The sequence below is a fragment of the Amblyomma mixtum genome, chromosome 2, assembly GCF_055824585.1.
Source record: "Amblyomma mixtum isolate Tamu chromosome 2, ASM5582458v1, whole genome shotgun sequence".
Taxonomy (NCBI): Eukaryota; Metazoa; Arthropoda; class Arachnida; order Ixodida; family Ixodidae; genus Amblyomma; species Amblyomma mixtum.
Genome location: NC_143013.1, coordinates 169,640,064 through 169,646,044, shown reverse-complemented (window position 1 = coordinate 169,646,044; position 5,981 = coordinate 169,640,064). Strand labels below are relative to the sequence as shown.

The window sequence follows — 5,981 nt, the reverse complement described above, 5'->3', positions numbered from 1 at the left end:
GCCCCTTGTAAGGGTCTGGATCACGCTGACGACCGCCTCCTCATCAAAATTCTTACTGACACTGTACTGTGCCCGGCGGTGCTTAAACATTTCAATACATCCGTTGATGGCGCGTGACAGTTCTGTGGGGAGGTGGCTGACACCTTCCACATGGTCTGGGCGTGTCAATCAAACCCATCTATCCCCCCCAACCCCAACAGAGAGGACTGGCAGGCGGCCCTGTTCGGCTGTCAAGATTCTGAAGAGCCAAAAAGCCGTGGTTCAACGGACGCGGGCGGCGTTGCTTGCCAATGGGGCACCGGAATAGGGGCTCCACCTAGTATTGTAAGGGAAAGGGCCAATAGGGCCCTACCCCCATCACCTTTCTGTACAAATTTAATTGCCCATAAATGTTTTTCACCAGCTCCACCACGTTAACTTAACGATAGGTGACAACAAAACCTGAACACCCAGACGTACCAAGGTAAACAATAAAGATGTAACCGTAGAGATAACCGATCAATAAAAGTAGAAATAAATAACATCAACTGTACCTCTCGCAACGCGCATGCACGCATAACTGAGTTAAGCCACAGCTAATTTTTTTTTTCACATTGGCGACGTAAATGGCTCACTTACATTCATCGCTAGAAGGTTGTATAATGTAAAAAAAGAGGCTTTCCTACAGTGGAGCAGCCGGGGTTCGAACACGGGACTTCTCGCATGCAAAGCGAGCGCTCTACCTCTGAGCTACACCCCCGCTTTTTTTTTCTTTATTGCCTGTCTTTGGCTCATGACATTGCACAACAAAAATACACATAACGCTATATACCCGCGGTCAAATCGAAGCAAATCGAATCAAATCTTATTCAACTATTGACCGCGAATACATTGTCCCCGTTTCGAATAATTCTCCTGCTGCAGTCGCTGCTTCGTTTTGCATTTGATTCTCCGCATGGATCAACTGTGGATGTGATGGCTGTCCTTTGAAGTCCATTGTGAGGCCAAACCGCAGCTCGATGTTTTCTTGGGCCTCTGGGATTAAATTGAAAGCATTTCGCGAACCTTATTTCGATGGAGGCGAAATTCACGCGGTCCGTGTACTGTACGATGTCAGAGGTGGGTGAAATTTCCGGAGCCCTTCACTACGGCATCCCTCATAGCCTGAGTTGCTTTGGGACGTTAAACCCCCATAAACAGCAACAACCATAATCCACAAAATAATAGAAAATAAAAAAGCGAAAATTATAAAAACCAAATCAAGAAATAAAAGTACAAATAAAAAATAAAAAGGACAATAATAAACAAAAATAAGAAAATAAAAATTGTTGAAAGAGAGGACAGCAAAAGGTAAATTGGTTTTTGAGGCAAGGCAAAGGCGCAGTGTCTGTCTGAAAAATCTCGGCGGACACCTGAACCGCGCCGTAAGGGAAGGGAAGAAGGTTTAGAGTGAAAGAAGAAAGAAAGAGGTGCCTTAGTGGATGTCTCCGGGATAATTTCGACCCCTAGGGGATCTTTAACGTGCACTGACATCGCACAGCACACGGGCGCCTTTTGCGTTTCGCCGCCGCCCGCGCACTCTTTCCCCGCGCTATCTCCCTGTTCTTGGAAGGGTACTCCCAATCAGACAATCTAGTCCTGACATTCAAACACATCACCGATTACTACAAGGAGGAGCACCGGCGCTATCCGGCCCCTTGTAAGGTACTGGATCGCGCTGACGAGCGCCTCCACATCAAAATTCTCACTAACACTGTACTGTTCCCGGCGGTGCTTAATGGATGGATGAATGGAAAATTTTATTATGCAAGCGAGTTTGAACCGTTCAAGGTATAACGGCCACCGCACAGCCCTTACGTTACGCGCATGTGTCCAGGACACGTAGGGCAATGGCACTGGCACCCTGGTTCACACATAGAAGTTGCGTGTCCGGGTACTGCAACGCAATGAGGACCTCCTATTCCTGCGATATTCCGATTTCGGGCTGTCCCTGCGGGGGAGGATCGTCAGGGCAGCCGAAGAGGATGTGGTCTAGGGTGGCGTGCCATTGTCCGCAGAGAGTGCACTCTGGGGAAACAGGGCGGAAGTAGGGTAGAAGCTGAGGGGTAGGAAGAGTTCGGGTCTGGAGTCGCCTCCAGAGGATTTCTTGGGAGTGGGATAGGCGGGGCTGGGGTGCGGGTATAGTCGACAGGCAGAATGTGCTTGTTGAGTAAGTTCTGAGAACCTGTGTGCTCGCTCTCTAGAGAAATCCCGGCTGGGGTCGCCATTTGCCCGGCAAATAAGTCCTCGGGCTATGTTATCGGCGGCATCATTTCCGGGATTGCCAGAGTGAGCTTCAATACGCCTGTCGGAACTTAGGGTCACATTCTCAATACCTGCCACGCGGAGGGATGGACGCGTCCACGGGCGAAGTTAAGAATGGCTGTTTTGGAATCGCTAATTATATAAGCCGCATTGGTTTGGACGATGGCTATTGCTATAGCTGCTTCCTCTGGTTCTTACGGGGTACAGGAGGGGTCTATGAAGTAGGTAAGGGGGGGGGGGGGGGGGGGGGCTGCTGGGTGGTAAGCCACAGCTACTGAATAGACTGGACCACACGCGGCGTCCACCCAGCGCACATCCTCTGAAGTACCATATTCTTTATGGAGAGCTTTGGCCCGCGCGACTCGGCGGGATTGGTGGTATTCAGGGTGGAAATTCTTAGGAAGGGGTTTGAGGATAAGCGCGGCGTGCATGACGAGAGGGAGCGCGATTAAGTCTCAAGCGTGTGCGGGTATGAGAATTCCCACAGAATCCAATATCTATTGTGCTCTTTCCGTGCCAGCCAGACGAAGGTACTGTCGGTGGCGATGTGCATTTGTAAGTTCTTGTGCATTACTAATTTTAAGAGCCTGCCCGTGCTAGTGCTCTTTGGTGGGTTCAGCGCTACTTTGGTAGCCATGCGGATTAGAGCATTGATCTTAACTTTAACCGCCCAGGAGAGGTTCAGGTAAGGAGTGGCGTAAAGGATGCGATTAAGCACAAAGGCATGCAGCACCTTAAGATTGTCTGCTTTTTCTATACCGGCTCGTGAATGTGAAACCATTCTGAGATGGATGACGGAGTAAGTGGGCTGTTTTAGTACTTTCAGGGTCAAGTTGTTTTTCCCCGTGTCCTGTAAATGCAGGCCAAGAATGCGGAAAGTAGGTGTTTGTGGCATGGGAGTGTCATGCACGTAAATCGTGATGCGGGCGGTAGGGACGCGCCGCGGCGGTGAACACATCCTTTGATGGCGAGTGCCAGCTGTGTGGGGAGGTGGCTGACACCTTCGACATGGTTTGGGCGTGCCAATCAAACCCATCATTCCCCCTAACCCCACCAGAGATGACTGGGAGGCGGCCCTGCTGGGCTGTCAAGACCTAAAGACCCAAAAGGGTTTGGTTCAATTGACGCGGCGTTGCTTGCCAATGGGGCCCCGGAATAAGGGTTACACCTAGTCCATACTGCTGTGGCAGCACGAGGGCACCACGACTATGATTTCGAAACAACTCGCCCAATTCTCAACACTTCTGAATTTTACACCTAGTATTGTGAGGGGAAAGGGCCAATAGTGCTCTACCCCAATCATCATCATCATCAGCCTGACTACACCCACTGCAGGGCAAAGGCCTCTCCCATGTCTCTCCAATTAACCCTGTCCTTTGTCAGTTGCCACCACTGTATCCCCGCAAACTTCTTAATCTCATCCGCCCACCTAACTTTCTGCCGTCCCCTGCTACGTTTGCTTTCTCTTGGAATCCACTCCGTTACCATTAAGGACCAGCGGTTATCTTGCCTTCGCATTACATGCCCTGCCCAAGCCCATTTCTTCCTCTTGATTTCAACTAAGATGTCATTAACCCGCGTTTGTTCCCTCACCCACTCCGCCCGCTTTCGATCTCTTAACGTTACACCTATCATTTTCCTTTCCATAGCTCGCTGCGTTGTTCTTAACTTAAGCTGAACCCTCTTTGGTAGCCTCCACGTTTCTGCCCCATAGGTGAGTACCGGTAGGATACAGCTGTTGTATACTTTTCTCTTCAGGGATATTGGTAAGCTACCATTCATGATCTGAGAGAACCTGCCATATGCGCTCCACCCCATTCTTATTCTTCTAGTTATTTCCCTCTCATGATCCGGATCTGCGGTCACTACCTGCCCTAAGTAGACATATTCTCTTACTACTTCCAGTACCTCGCTACCAATGGCGAACTGCTGTTCCCTTGCTAGGCTGTTGAACATTACTTTGGTTTTCTGCATGTTCATTCTTAGCCCCACCGTTCTGCTCTGCCTGTCTAACTGATTGATCATACTTTGCAGTTGTTGTCCTGAGTGGCTTACAAAGGCAATGTCATCAGCGAATCGTAAATTACTCAGGTATTCTCCATTAACTCTTATCCCCAACTCTTCCCATTCCAGTCACCGGAATACCTCCTGTAAGCAGGCAGTGAAGAGCATTGGCGAGATCGTGTCTCCCTGCCTGACACCTTTCCGTATTGGAATTTTATTGCTGACTTTATGGAGAACTATAGTAGCTGTGCAATCTTTATAGATATCTTCCAATATTTTCACATAGCACTCTTCTACACCCTGATTCCGCAATGCCTGCATGACAGCTGAGGTTTCCACTGAGTCAAATGCTTTCTCGTAATCAATGAAGGCTATATATAGGGGTTGGTTACATTCTGCGCATTTCTCTATCACCTTATTGATAGTGTGAACCCCAATCACCTCTCCGTAAAACTTTTAATAGACAATAAATATCCGTCACCACCACCATCGAGACGCGGCCGCCGCAGTCGGGTTTACAACCCGGGTATTCCGGCTCTGTAGACGAGCGCCTTAACCACTTCGCCACCGCGGCGGGTACAGGGAAAGGCTTTCGCATTTCCGCTCTTAAACAGAAAAATTCGCTGTGGCTTAGCTTGGTTAAGCCCGGTAATTGCGAAAGCAATACCCGCACCTACGCCATGGTTCAGCTGGTAGTGTAGCTGGTGGTGGTGCTTTTGGTTAGACTTGTGGCGATGCATCGGTTATACAAATGATAGTTGAGGCGACAAAAATGAATAAGAAAATTTGCCTCTCCCGCACCACTGATGTATCGCGGGTATAAGCCCAATAGCAAAATAAAAGATTTGGCCCAAGGGCAATTGTGATTTTGCCACCCGAAGGTGGAAAGAAATCAATAGGGAAAGCTCTACTTTAGCGACCCACCGCCGAGGAAGCGGGCCCGGGGAGACTCCCCTGATCTCCCCTGGGACGTAGAGGGATGGGATGGGCGTTTGGAAATGGGAAATTGGAAATTGGTTTGGGTTGTGGGAATTAGGTGGGATTGGGGACAGCAGGTATTTTGACCAGATCTGGCTTGATTTGATCCTGAGTTCCTTTTCAGGCCTTCTTGAAGGGCGAGCACTCAGTGCACCAATTTTGGGCCCTCGGCGTTGGACGTACTCCCACACCACAGAGAACGTTTTGCCGGCGATCTCCGACCGTCCGAGACAGGGAAAAACCTACAGGGGCTCGACTAGGATCCCCTCCCCCAAGCCAGGTTCCGCCACCCCGACCGTCCCACAGTACTAAGAGACGGATATTTCGCAGCACTCGTTCGGTACTTCGGCTCTTACTCCTGCAGTACTCGCACACGCTGCAGCCATCCTTTCACGGTTTTCGCGGCGATCGTCGCCAGCGATCGCCCTGGCATAGTATGTGAAACCTCAATCCATACTCCCACTCTGTCATGGTTGAGGTCTCGATTGATGTCCGCAGTGACATCACGTGCTACCACAAGGTATATATGCCCGTGCCCGGGCCAGGCTTTGATGCCCTCTGCGATTTCACCAGTCTACTAACCGTTACTCAGACAACCGCCAGGCTTTCCCGCGTTTCGGAGCTTACTGGCCTCGGAGTTTGCTGCTACTTACTCCATCTCTTTTCGTGCTTTCAGGCCAAGGGCGGCTTCCCCAAAACCCAAGCTTGGATCGCCC

General features: G+C 50.1%; 1 non-coding gene across 1 annotated transcript; it reads right to left on the bottom strand.

Annotated features, from left to right (window-relative positions):
• Nucleotides 1-667: 667 nt before the first annotated feature.
• TRNAA-UGC (transfer RNA alanine (anticodon UGC)) lies at nt 668-739 on the bottom strand. Its single transcript has one exon. It is a non-coding gene; the product is annotated as a tRNA-Ala (tRNA).
• Between the last annotated feature and the right edge of the window lie 5,242 nt (nt 740-5,981).